The sequence below is a fragment of the Lagopus muta genome, chromosome 9 (genome assembly GCF_023343835.1).
Source record: "Lagopus muta isolate bLagMut1 chromosome 9, bLagMut1 primary, whole genome shotgun sequence".
In the NCBI taxonomy this organism is placed as follows: domain Eukaryota; kingdom Metazoa; phylum Chordata; class Aves; order Galliformes; family Phasianidae; genus Lagopus; species Lagopus muta.
In genome coordinates, this window is record NC_064441.1 from 12,383,251 (window position 1) to 12,396,447 (window position 13,197).

Consider the following 13,197-nt stretch of genomic DNA (forward strand, 5'->3'; position numbering starts at 1 on the left):
TGCACGTGCTGTGAAGAAGTAGGGGCTTTTTCTGGTTATAAGATACCTACTTGTATGAGAAATGTGTATCTTTGGCAGGCTGCTAAAGATTGCTGCTTAAATCTATTACAAGGAAGCACAATTTTCTGTAACTTAATTTCCTAAGCCTAATGAACCTAGTAAATTTCCTTTGATGTCTTCCCAAGTTAATATGTTGAATCTAATTTATTTGGCAAAAAATTGGACAAATTTCCTCATAATTGAATTAACTTAGAAAAAATGTATTGTTATGGTAATCTGTGACTAATAATTCCTGGGTTTGGTTCAATTCATTTACTAGCTTGCAATTGCTATTTTTGTGAGCTGTAATTTAAATAGGAGTTGACTGATCCAAATATGTATTTGAAAAGTTTGATAGATGATCCTGAATTACTTATTGCAACTTAATGTTGCAGAAGGTTTTCTGTCCTACATCATTATTTACGTACTTAGTGAATATTATGTTCACTCATTGATTTTCTTGACGTGTTACTGGTATTTTGTGGGCAGTGCTAATGATTTGATGATACACTTTCATCAGCACTAACACATTTTTAGTGCAGAGAGAATTCCATCTGTTTGGCTTAATTTTTTAAAAAATGAAAGCGTTGAGCAGTTCCATCAAAAGCTGAGGCAAAACCACAACTGGGAGAATGTCCTGGGCAAGGTTCAGTGGCAAGACAAAATATGAGCTTGTCTATACATCCTTACTTTGATGTTTTGTGAAGTGAGTATTTATCAAATAAGAGTTCTTTTCTTCTGGAAGGTGATTCATAGTCTTCATGCCAACAATGATGCTCCTCCTTTCCTGCCTCTCATTTGTTATGTGTGAAGTATGATATGATGTAAGCAGTAGAGCCAAACATCTGACAAATGTGTTCCACGGGCCAATAATGAGTGCAAATCCATGTATAACCTTTAGAGATTTGTGCAGCTGTTTCCACCCTCAGATGTAGCTCATGCTGAAGGAATCTTGATACCTGATGGTACAAAATGACTAGGTATATTAAAAGAATAGGGCTGGTTTATTTTGTTTGTATGTTTCTGCCAATTTCAAAATTGCTCAGGACAGAGTTTGGCTTTAAAATCACAGGCCAAAGATCTTCCTAACAGTCTTGTATTTTAAATTGAATCTTAGTGATATCCAGTAATATTTGTAAATGGCCCAGGAGTGTTTCTGCTGTAAATGTTTACCCTGATGCTTATATCTTTTTCAGCACATCTGCAATTGCATGAAAAATAGTCAACAAGCTGCAATAGTAAGGTCAACAGTTTTAGTATTAAAATCAGTTTACAGTATGTTTGCTTGAAGAGCGCATAAATTCAAAGAGGCAATAAGTATAAACAGAATAGCTGATTTCTTGGATGCACTCCAATATAATTATAGCTATTCACCCTTGTGACTATTTGTGTGTGTAGCTTAAAGCTATTTGCCTGCCCTAAGGTACAGTAGCAGTATTTTTATACATCTTTGTATCTGATTGAAATGCAAAATTCAGTAAACCTGGAAAGGATGCTAACAAGCTTAAAGAAATGCATGAGTAAAATGAACCGGCAGATTGACGGTGCGTTTTGGTATTTGTTAGCAGCATCACCCAGTTCTTGGTGCAGGTACCTCTCATTCGCTTCAGTTTTGTAACTGAGATATCCCTAAAGGATTTGTTACCAAAATAGTGTATTTCTAATAGGCAATTATGAAAAAAAAAATCATCATCAATCACATTTATTGCAAACATCTCATATAACAGTAAAACATTTATGTGGCTATGGAAGGCAAGTATGTTGCCATGTAATATACCAAGATTTGCATATAAAGAACAGCAGGCAGCAAACAAGTATCTTTTCCTTTCTTATTCCATTTATATGAGCGCCTTTGATGCAATGCATCTATTTAATTCACATCAAAACATTATAGCTGCAACACCTGAGTGATATTAACTGCCATTAGGTCTGGGAAGCATGCAACATGGAGGTGGCTGGTAGCGCTGCTCTCTGCAGGTAAGGTCCATCAGGCACATTGCACCTTGTCACAGCCTGTTTATCACCGAGCAGGCAGGGTTTTGTCTCAAGCTGATGTGCACCTGTCAGGGATTTTTCTCATTTTTGCTCTCTCCCTCCCACAGTGTCTCCAAGGATCATTCCTGTCAGGATTTTGTTTTCAGGCTAATTCCAAGGCTATTGGGACTCTGCGTTGTTTCCATGTGAATAAGAATAAAATGTAGGTGCTTGGAAAGACACAGGTCTTGATTTGGGGTTGGGGGAAGCTTATGGCAACTGACTGTCAATACCAGGATCCACTAATCCCCCCTGTAATCATGCGTGCCGCGTGCTCACAAACACTCAGAAATCATTTTCCTGAAACTTTTTTTAATAGCGCAGAGTGCGTCTACTGCAGTGCTGTATGATACAAAATGACTACTAAAATGTGAGGTTATTTGTGTGTCAGAGCTGGTAACAACTGTCTTTATCTGTTGTGTTTTTTGTTTCTTGTTTTTTTTTTTTCCTGCAAGCCTCAAGGCAAAATGAAGCAGGCAGAAAAGAGAAATGAATGACATCACATTGTATAAATCTGTGGGATTTTTTGACATTTGACTTTCAACTATCATTTTAAAAAATTCTGCCTTCTATTTACTTGTCAGAGCCGGATTTAATTCTTATATGCTGCAAGGAATTTGCCATGTTAAGATATTGATATAACAAATTGCTGAATGTTTTAGAGATTGATTCTTGCTGACCAAAATGGGCTTTCAGATTGGAAGTCTTTTTTTTCTAGAAGACACCTGCTGAGATAGAAGTCTGAATGCTACACAAAAGAAATATATGGTTTGTTTAGTCTGCTTCTATCTAGCAATTTAAGGATGCTATCAGAAATTGCATTTTTTAATGAAAATTACCTAAGGATTTGGCAAAGACCCTTGGTTAAAATGGATGGAATAGCCAGTGCCAGGTGAGTATTAACATACTGATTGGTTGTTACTGCTGTCAATCTTGCTGCAAAATTATGACAGGCCACACAGCAGGGAGCAAATGATCATTAATACTTCATCCTCCGGGACACAATAAACTGCCATTCACTTGCATACAAATAAAATACATAATGCTTGTCAGGCAAGGTGACAGAAAAAAATGTTTTCTCAGAATGATTTATACTACAATGGGATGTGATCATTTAAGACATATTTTTATATTGTACAGTGTATGATCTTGGTAGCAGAATATTTGAATTTGTTCCATTCAAAAAATATCCTTTAGTTCTATTTCCCGGTGTTTATTTCATTAGAAGACCACATGATTTTGGACAGTGTTCTCAGCTGTACAGTGGAAAGTTAACAATGCCTCTTGCAGACAGCAATGTTTCTGTATTCAACTCAGTTTCTGAAATAATCCAGACTCTATATGTGTGTTTGTGTATGCAAAGTGAATGCGAAGTCTGATGCCAAAGTTGCCAAACAGAACAGATATTTCCAAACCAAAAGAGGCTGTTCTGAACTTGAATAAGCTGTTTCCACAATATTTTCAGTAACAAAAAAAAAAAAAGGGGGAGGAAAAAAAAAGGGTTGTATTATATTCTTGGTAAGGACTAGAATTTGAGGTATTTGTTTGGCCTGTGCTTCCAGTAATGCTGCTTCTGTTCTGGGAAGTGCACTGAGAGAAGATAATTACTGATTTATGAGGAGATTTTGCATGTTCTGCCTATAGCGTTTTCTGTTTTGCAGTTTTTTGACACATCCAGCAATGAATTATTAGGTGGTTACTGCACTGAAAGTTTTGTGCAAGCAAAAGGCATAGGATTGCTTAACTAGGCAGTGTGGAGCCTGGTAATCTCACAGTATTGGAAGGAATTCCTTACAATTTGCTAGAAAAAAATAAGTTCTCTCACACACTTTTAATGTTTCAACCCATTTTCCTGCTTTAGTACTTCCTGTAACTCACCTAAGGCAAGCATTTGATGGAATGTTTCAGAGTTAGCTTCTGCTTGGGGTTTTCTTCTCCTGGTCTTAAGGGCAGAAGTTTCACTAATGAATGCTCTCTTTTGATGGTAATAGAAGAAAGAAGTATTGAAAGTTTCACATGAATGCTTTGCAGATCTGTTCGTGTTCCCTTGGATTTCTGCTCCTTCTATGTTCCTGTTAGTGTTTCAGTGTCACCTATGTTAAGATGCAATGTGACAAAATGCAGATGAATGATGATGAGTGTTAGCACCTGAGAATCAAGCACGTGTGCCACCGGAAGGGATAGTGAGGAATCTCCCAGTATTGTGGAGATAGAAAAAGTTAGATGTTATTGAATCCAGAGGGTAGTGTTGTTATGTGTGTGGTTGGGCAGGCAAGGAAAACAAAAATAGAAAAATACTTCTTATATCACTTGTGTAACTTCTCTAGATCCAATTTTTGGATTAAATTCTGAGAATGAAGCAGCAAAACTAAATAGCACTCTGGAAAAAACAGGTGGAGAAAACTGTGATGCAATGTGTTCTGTTTTTTGTTTTTGCCTGCTAAGTACATGCATTGAGTGCTTGTGGGTTGTTGTGTTTCTGTTATTTAGAAACAGAAAAATGCTCAATAGTCTCAAAGAGGAAAATAAACCTTCTGTTTTGGTAGAATGTTATCTTTTATATAGACTTTTTAATATGTTCTGATATTTAAATTCAAAGTCTATATTAAGGGGTAAGCTCCACAGCGCAAACTGCAAGACTGAGAGCAGACTATCTGAATTTTTTTATGATACGTTATTAAATATCATGGTTCACATTGCTTGGAGTTTATGAAGTTCAAATGAAATCAGTATTTTTTTTGGCACAGTAATTTCCCTTCACCTTTCTTGTGTCCTATTGCTTCTGGTTTGTGCATGCAGAAGCATGAAAGTTAGGACTGATGAGCTCGACTGGCACTGCAAAATCCCAAGAAAAATACTACAGTTAATGAGAATTGTGCAGATAACCACCTGCGTACTGCAATGACAATTCACTCCCTATGACTCTGTCAAACATTGCAAAAAATAAATAAACCTCATAACTCAATAATAAATAGCTCAAGACACTTTAAAGAAAACTTTAAAATGCAATAGCCTAAAATCCTCATCCTGGCTGAATCCTCCTCTCTGAGTTCAAGGCAGATAAACTGATTTACAGTGGCTAGGGAATTAGCTGGTTGTGAGTCAGACTGCAAAGTATGCAAAGGTTTTGGGAAATTCAGTTGGAACATGGATGGAAATGAATATGGGGGTTTCAAATGTTAAAACAAAGCACCCTTAAACTACTTCTTGAAAATCCTGAACTACCACTGCATATGTTCCAGTAATTTGTTCAGCCATGCATTATGCTGTATTCACTGAACGAAGGAAACTTCTCATGAGAATGTTTGAAATGTCACTGAAGTTCAGTGTGGATCAGAGTGCAGGTGGCTCTACAAAGGCTTTGCGGAGAGGATGTGTTTATACAGTTGCTGCTGACGGATGGTATTGATTGGTTAGGCAACTAATAAAACAAGCCACTTCACTTTCATCTTTGTGGTTTCTGTTCCTTCAGTACATAGAAAAGTGGTTTTAATTATTTACATCATCCATTTTAATACATATTTTTTATTCTTATCCACCCACTGTCTTCCAATCAAGTCGTTCTTCTGATTACTGAATGAAACTTTCAAAAGGGTGGGGAGACAGATAATGCGTTTTAAAGAATAGGAACTTTTGCAGCCTTGTTGGTAAGGTGAGCAGAAATCTGCTCACCATGAGATCGTTTGGGCAAGCTGTAGGATGGCAGCTCTTGACAGCAACATGGATCTTGGTATCACTGTAGGTTCTCAAGTGTTTGGTGTGTTTGTGACTTGTATTTTCAGTCTCACGGCTCTACATCTAAAACCATTTCTTCCATAATATAGCATGTTTTTCAGCTTTCATGCAACTTGGGAGTTGCGTACAGGAAAGTGAGGTCACTCAGTATTCTTGGGTTTTGCAATGTCTGGTTATCTTCAGAATAGAAAGATGTGATCCATATCAGAAAGGGTATCGGAGACTTTCAGCTTTAATTGTCCATTCTTTCATGAGGTAATGGCTACTGAGGAGGAGACATTAATGTGCACATGTGCAAACCAGCAGAAAATGTCTTTTATTTGTTCACTTTTTTTTTTAGTAAAAAGGTGAATATATTCCTTTAATGTTTATAGATGATAACATTATCGCTATTATCTTGAATAAAACAATTTATGGGCTGATTTACATCTGTCAGCTTTAGTTAATGTTGATGTTTATCATCATCAGAACCTGCAGGTTTTAGTCATCTTCACAGACAGTCTTAGATGGAGCAGAGCATGCACATGATGGTTAGGGCTACTTGCTGGTTCTGTGGTACAGTGGACCTGAGTCAGACTATCTAATGGAAGAGCACTTAAAATCTTCTGAGGTTTTCATACTTTGCACATATACATTTTCCTGCTAAAAATAAGTAAATGCATTTATTGGAGCACGGAGCTAAAGCACAGTTGATTTTTTTTAATAAATATTTTATATAAATACAGGCTTTTCAAAGTTTCAAAATCCTTGCTGCTCTCTGGGTTTGTAAAAGACAAATGAGTGAAGTAAATAAATATGATAAGCCTTGTTGACAGCTCCAGGAAAAAGAAAAGCAGAAGATAAAGAGCATTATAGTCTCTGAAATGGCCTAGCAGAGCTCTGAAGAGATTTCTGGCAATGAGCATCTGAGATACATAACATAAAAATACACAATTATGCACCAGTTCAGAAAAAACATATGGTGTATGTTAGAGCTGCCTTTTAAGCACCTTGGACTTATTTCCCTGCTAATTATTGTTTTTGGTACACTTTTTGCCCATAAATCTAAGTGCTAGGATAAGGCTTTCTGTTTACTGTTCTCTTGCACAACAAGTAAAAAGAGAAAGCATAGATGGGAGAGTTCCTTACTCAACTGGAAAGGATTGTTGGAAAGGATTGTTTGGAGAAAGCACTGCAGTGGTGACCCTTTCTTTTTTCTTTTTGAGATGTTCATTTTTCCTTCAAGCTAATTTTAACTTTAAAACATCTGTGATTATTTTCTTTTTAAATCAAATTGGGCTGTATGGGGAAGGAAGGTGGGGAAATGAAGCCCCAGGGCTGAGAGATAGGGTCTCTCCCACTGCAACAGCCATTGGTGGGCACAGGGCTGGGGGGGGGGGGGTCACCGATGGATGAATGGATGGCAGCACAAGCTGTCTCAGCCTCCCTGTGACAAACATGGAAGCAAAAGGGCAAGCAAAACCTTGTTTTCTGCTTCCTTCATATTTAGAAGCTTAATCTTGAGTTTACTGGTAGCAGTTCACACTAAGTGCATATTCCTTTTATGCTTTTGTTTCCTCTGTAGCATCAGCCTGTCTCTCAGAAGTAATAATTTGAGTGTGGAAGAAAGAGCTGAGTTGATTGCAGAGGATGCATACTCCCTATCCTCAGTAAAATAAACTAGGAACCCATGGAAATGAGGCATACAGTTTAAAATGAATTGGGCTGATCATGATAATGTGTTCGAATGTGTCTCCCAAAGTTCATTAACTTAATGTAATATACAGCGGCAAGTATGACACCTATGATTACTCCAATTCAAATGATAGTTCTGTACTTTTCCACGATGCAAGGTAATGCTGTGAGAATAATGAAACACCTCATGAATGGCACCCAGCTGCACAAGTGGCAAAGTGAATCTTCCAGCTTGTCCCACACAGCATTGGGAATGATAGGAGTATGGGCTGTGGTTGGGTGCTGTTAGAGCACAGCAACACCAAGGCAATACACCTGTGATAACGTTGTTGAACAAGTTTTTAAAACACATAGGGAAACATGAAAATATAAACTCTTAAATGGAAGTAAAAGAATAAAGCAAATAGAATTAAATATACCACTAAGGAAGGCTGTAAGCAAGAGAGGAGTGCTCACCATCCTGCTCAAAGGAAGTGCAGGATTAAAGCCGTGCTCTGTTTTGAGCTCACTGCTTATTAATAAAGAGTGGATGGGAACTGAAGAGATGAAGAGACTGTATTGTGAGACACCGCAGAGCACTGAGTATGTGATGTTCCTTCTGAAGCCATAATAACCATTTGATTTCTGACCCTGAGGTGAATTTTGTATACTCATATGCATGAAGGAGGTGAAGGGATGTGCACTGAGATATGCCCTTCCTTCCAAACGGTGTTTTTAGAAGTGACATAATTGAGGTATAAATAAAATAACAAAGAAGCCTTTTTCATACATATATGATTATTTCAAACTACCAACAGTTGTCTTCACATTTGCTGGTATTTTAGAGTCCTGAATTTTAAATGGCACAGCTCTACTTTACCAGTTCTTGGAAAATGCACTCAATAGAGAATGCATCTTAAGGGAAATCAGGTCTATAAGGAATAGTTCTCATACGTTTGCTGGAGCTCCCTGCTTGTCTCCTATTTGTCCTGTGGCATCTCTGATAAAGAATACAGGGCCCTAAAACTGGCACTTGGCAACAGGCGAGTCTGTATCCTTTCCCCAAAATTAGAGAGGGGACCTCGTGCATGGTAGTTGTTTAAAGTGTCTGCCATTATGTGAGATGCCAAGAGGGCCCCCCCTGCTGTTTTCCATTCAGATGAATAGGAAACCTATGGATAAATTACCACCTGCAGCGCGTGATAGCGGACATTGTAAGCAGCTGTCACTGTAGCTCTGTAATTATGCAAGTATTCTTCCAATATTATACTATTAGATGGCCCCATCTCTCTTTCTTTCTCTTGATAATGTTTTTGTAGGTGTCAAGAGCACTGAACTCTCTCCTTTTTCATTCACTTAAGCCTTGGTGCAGTACACCCAGCACTTTGCTGATGTTCTTAGTTGGCAAGCCAGAGATTGTTTTCTGCTGCATTTTCAGTACTGCATCACATTTTTGCATTGTGAGACAGATGAAAATCATTGAAATAACTGTCAAAGAAGTTGTACCTTACCTCTGTGAGAGATACTGGGCGACATTGGCTGACAGAAGCATGCAGCTGGCTTTATCCTTGTTCAACAGAAACTTCTTGGAAGCACCTTTTGCTGAAGCGGGTTGTGGGAGATGGACCAAAGAATATTGGTACCTTGTTTATGTGTTTGAGCGGTTTCGACCTGAAAGGACAGGGGAACTGGCTGGTACAGCACAAAGGTACTTTTTCCAGAGTAACAAAATAGAGTTCAGTTCTCAGCTGGGGGAGCCATCTCATTAGCAAATGGTTAGTTTGTTCCTTGAAGCTGGGCAAGAAAGCATGTTTTACTACAGAGTGCTTGTCTTTCTCATTATAGTCTCCTGTTCCTTTCCTTAGAATGCCAGTCTATAATTAATGATGAGCTTATGAATAATAAAAACATGCATTTTTCTCAAGATTGTTGTTAAAAATGGCAGCTATTTCTATTTTTCCCCACCTCTCCTGCCATGTTTCAATCTCGTACTTTTGATTTTGTCCATTTCTTCTGTTTTGTGTTTTTGCAAGTCTTTATTTGAACAAGGAGGTGTGGAGATTTCTTGAGGCTGCACAGAATATAGATTTCCATCCTCAAGGGGTGGTCTTCTTTCTGCAAGGGTCTAAATATTTATTGTTAAATCAATCTAAGAAATCTGCTGAATTTTTGTCCCCTATGCCCTTTAACCTAAGGGAAGTCTGTTACAATAGACGTGGATTTGTTCTCTGGTGGCAGTCAGCCTTTTTTTTATTATTATTATTATACTGAAGTCTAAGGTGATTTTAGATTCAGCATCAAAGTTGGTGATTAGTACTTTTTTTTTAACCTAACTTTGGACTATGTCCCAAAGAACATTTCATCTGAAAGCCTTCCTTTTTGCTCCCTTAAAAAAAAAATTCCAATTAACAAAAATCGTGAGCTAATTCTGAAACTGTCTTTAATTCTGCTGCTTACAAGACCCTCAAAAACTTGTCTCTGCAGAAAGCATGCAAAGATTATTAAACTGGACTCCTGAAGCAGCTGTGTCGATTAACACATTAACCCTCCCCACACACTGACATGGCACCCAGCTGTGTGCTGTACAGCCAGCTCTAGTGCAGGCTCAGAAAGGTTGTACTGAAAGCACTGATGGTACAGGGCTGTGCTCAGTGCTGGTTACACAGCCATAGGAGAAGAGAACAGGGATAGTGATGTTCCAGATCACTGTGTAGGAACAAACGTGTTCCTGCTTAAAGCCACCCAGAGTGTGTCCTGCTGTGAGTCCCTGGGGTTTGTGCTGGAGGTGGTGAGTGCTCACATGTGGTGGTCACAGAGAGTCAGAGGGATGGCTGCAAGGAGCAATTTTCCTGGAGGTTGGATGAGGCTTTGGGCAGCCTGATATTGTGTGGTAATCCTGCCCTCAGCAGGGGAATGGAACTGAATGGTCTTTAAGGACCCCTCCAGCCCACGCCATTCTATACCTCTGTGATTCTGTGTTGCAGGCTGCAGGTTCTCCTGCTTGTGCTGTTCAAAGACACAGGTAGATCAGGGCTATCCCACTCCTTCCCACCATTGGAGGTGCTGCTCTTCTCAAGGCAACAGTAAGGGGAAATACTCTCATGCTGTGATATTGCTTTTTTATCTCTTTCCATGAATTAGTCTATGGCTTGCTTTGTACATTCACTCAACATTGTGTTTTGGGGGACACATATTACAGATTGATCTATTTATGTTAGAGTATGTAAACAGATCTTAATTAAGTTGCAGATAAGAAGAAAGAGTGGATATCCCATGTTTTGGGTCCTGCAAAGGATATCTTAAAAAACAGGATATGTGGAGTATAATTTCTGCGTTTATTTATTGAGTTTATGCAAATAAATATAGGGTATCTAGAATGATGAATCTGATGATAACAGAGCATCATCCCAAACTGATATATTAGAAGAAACCACGGTAACATAATGCCCCCTATGGTTTACAAAGCAGTATGTACAAGAGTAAGAGGAATGCTTCCCTACTTTCCTTCAGCTGAATCAGAGTTCCTCAGCTACAGAGGAAAAACAGCTGGCTAGGTTTTCCTAATAAAGAGGCCAAATGCTGCTAATTTAGGAGCTCTGATTCTCCTCCTCCTTTTTGGAGACTGAAGGCAGTCGAGATCAAAAAATGTCTGCAAGTGGTGGCACAGCCAGCAGCATCTGGGCAATACATTTAGGTACCGGCCAGGGGTCTGATGGAGGAAAGCTGAATGCCTGCCCCAGTGGGAAGATGCTCTGTAATTGAGTGAATGGCCACTTGATGGCAACATTTTACCACGCATAAGCAAAGCCAGCAGAATTTGACAGTAGAAACTATAAACCTGAACAACAACAAAACAAAAACAAAAAACAACTAACCAAACAAAAAAACACCACCACCAACATGTGTTTCCTCAAGACTCAGTTAAAAAAGCTATTCAAAAGCTATTCCAGATATTCATACAGCACTGCTTTCTAACAGCTTCTGCAAGTAAGATCTTTTTATCCACCATATCTTGTACACCTCGCAGCTACGTGTCCTTGTGTTTCCTTCTTAGAAGACCTCATTTAGCAAGTTAGTGTTTCCTTCAGCAAGCCAGCCATTTCAAGCAGAAGTAGGTATACCATTAATCACTTCGCAGCTTCAGCAAACTTAAGTTGGCTGATTAAGCAGAAAGTGTATTTAGAACTCAAGAGGTTCACTTCACTAACAGATTACAGCATGAATCCCCTGGCTTCCTCTCAGTACCAGTGCATGTTGGAGTGGGAAGTGCCCCTTCTCCTTCCCTTCTCCTGCAGCACCTGCTTATCTATTGGACAAGGACCGACACCCACTGAATTCACTGTTAAATTTGCCACAGCTAAGGTTAAACAAAAGGTCATTTGTTATTTTGGCTACTCATCCACTGGTGTATGTACAGTTAATATTTAAATTCCACAAAAATACATATTCAAGAGGCTTGTGAAAAATGAGGCAGTTTTCATCCCCGTGATGGCAGGGATCTCAAATGAGTTGTGCTGTCAATGGGAGCACAAGAGGTTATCCAGTTTTCCATAATCTATAAAGCTTCTTCAGAATCATGTCATTAGCTTTCCTGTGGTAGCACACAGCAGAGCTAATAATGCAATTATGGTTCATGTAGTTAAACTATGCTATTGATATTTTTTTTTCCCAGGAGGCCTTCATTTCTAGCAATTCTAATCATCTTCATTGTACAGCTGTATGGATTCCACTTTCACTACGAGGGAAATAAAATTGCAAATAAATACTATCTTTCCTAATGTCTCTGTAAATGCCAGATTTAGTAACCATTAACCAAATGTTAGAGTCTATAAAATGTATAATTCTTTGTCTAAAAAAATATAGAAGAGACTACATTCATATCCTAGTCACCAGAAATGAACTGTTTCACTGGAGTAAGCGAGAGTGGAATTTCATCCAATACTTGATTATTCTCATTTTTTGCTGTTGTGATTCATTAAATTTTTCTAGTTCTTCGTATCCTAACTTTCCCCCTCTCTATTGTATTTAAAATGTAAGTATTAGAATAAATTAGTATGATTACTGTGTGAAAAAAGCACTTCTGTTCTTCAGTAAAGTGGGGAAAATATTCAGCCTGTCAATTTGAAACCTGTCTAAACAAAATGCTACTCAGATGTACCAATTGGACAAGTTGTGCATAACTTACTGCTGGCCTCTCTTGCTCTGGTTCGGTAACCAATCATAGAACCGCTGAAATCAACCATCAGCCCAATGCCACCGTGTTTGCTAACCACACACCTCAGTGTGCTAAGTGAAAGGAACAGGCTGTATGGACAAACAGTTCTGAAAAGGTGAGCATCCATTTCACCTGTGCAGAATTTTTCTTATTTTGCTAACCTAAACCTTTGGGAGTTAGCTAATGTTTTCTTCTCCCTCCTTGTTTCATGTAACAGAAATCTGAATAGAGCTTCACAGTTATCTAAAGTACATCTTTATCACTTCTGGCAACTGGAGAAAAAATGGGAAATGCTCTGATTTTCCACCAGTGAGTGAACTATGATACAAAAAGACAGAAACGTAAAACAATTTAGGGAGAAAAAGATTCAGTTCTCCATATCTATTGCTGATTTGGGCTGAAGAGTGGATTAGCATGCGTAAAAGTGTGATTTGAGCCTTAGCGTGGCAGCCTTGGTGACCATCAGATGGCCCAGGTAACCCGAGCTGCAAAACACCATCTGAGAAGCTTGTAGAATTTTG

The 13,197-nt window shown here is 38.6% G+C and overlaps 1 protein-coding gene across 4 annotated transcripts in view; it reads left to right on the top strand.

Moving 5' to 3' along the window:
• LOC125697566 (phospholipid scramblase family member 5-like) overlaps positions 1-13,197 on the top strand; it is a 211,712-nt gene that overhangs the window by 174,869 nt on the left and 23,646 nt on the right. Inside the window, exon 1 of one of the 4 annotated variants that reach the window (XM_048954901.1) lies at positions 2,156-2,236. The exons of the other annotated variants lie outside the window; for them this stretch is intronic. The gene's annotated coding sequence lies outside the window, so the exon portion shown is untranslated. Of the gene's footprint in view, positions 1-2,155; positions 2,237-13,197 lie in introns of those variants that run through there. 4 annotated transcript variants of the gene reach the window in all.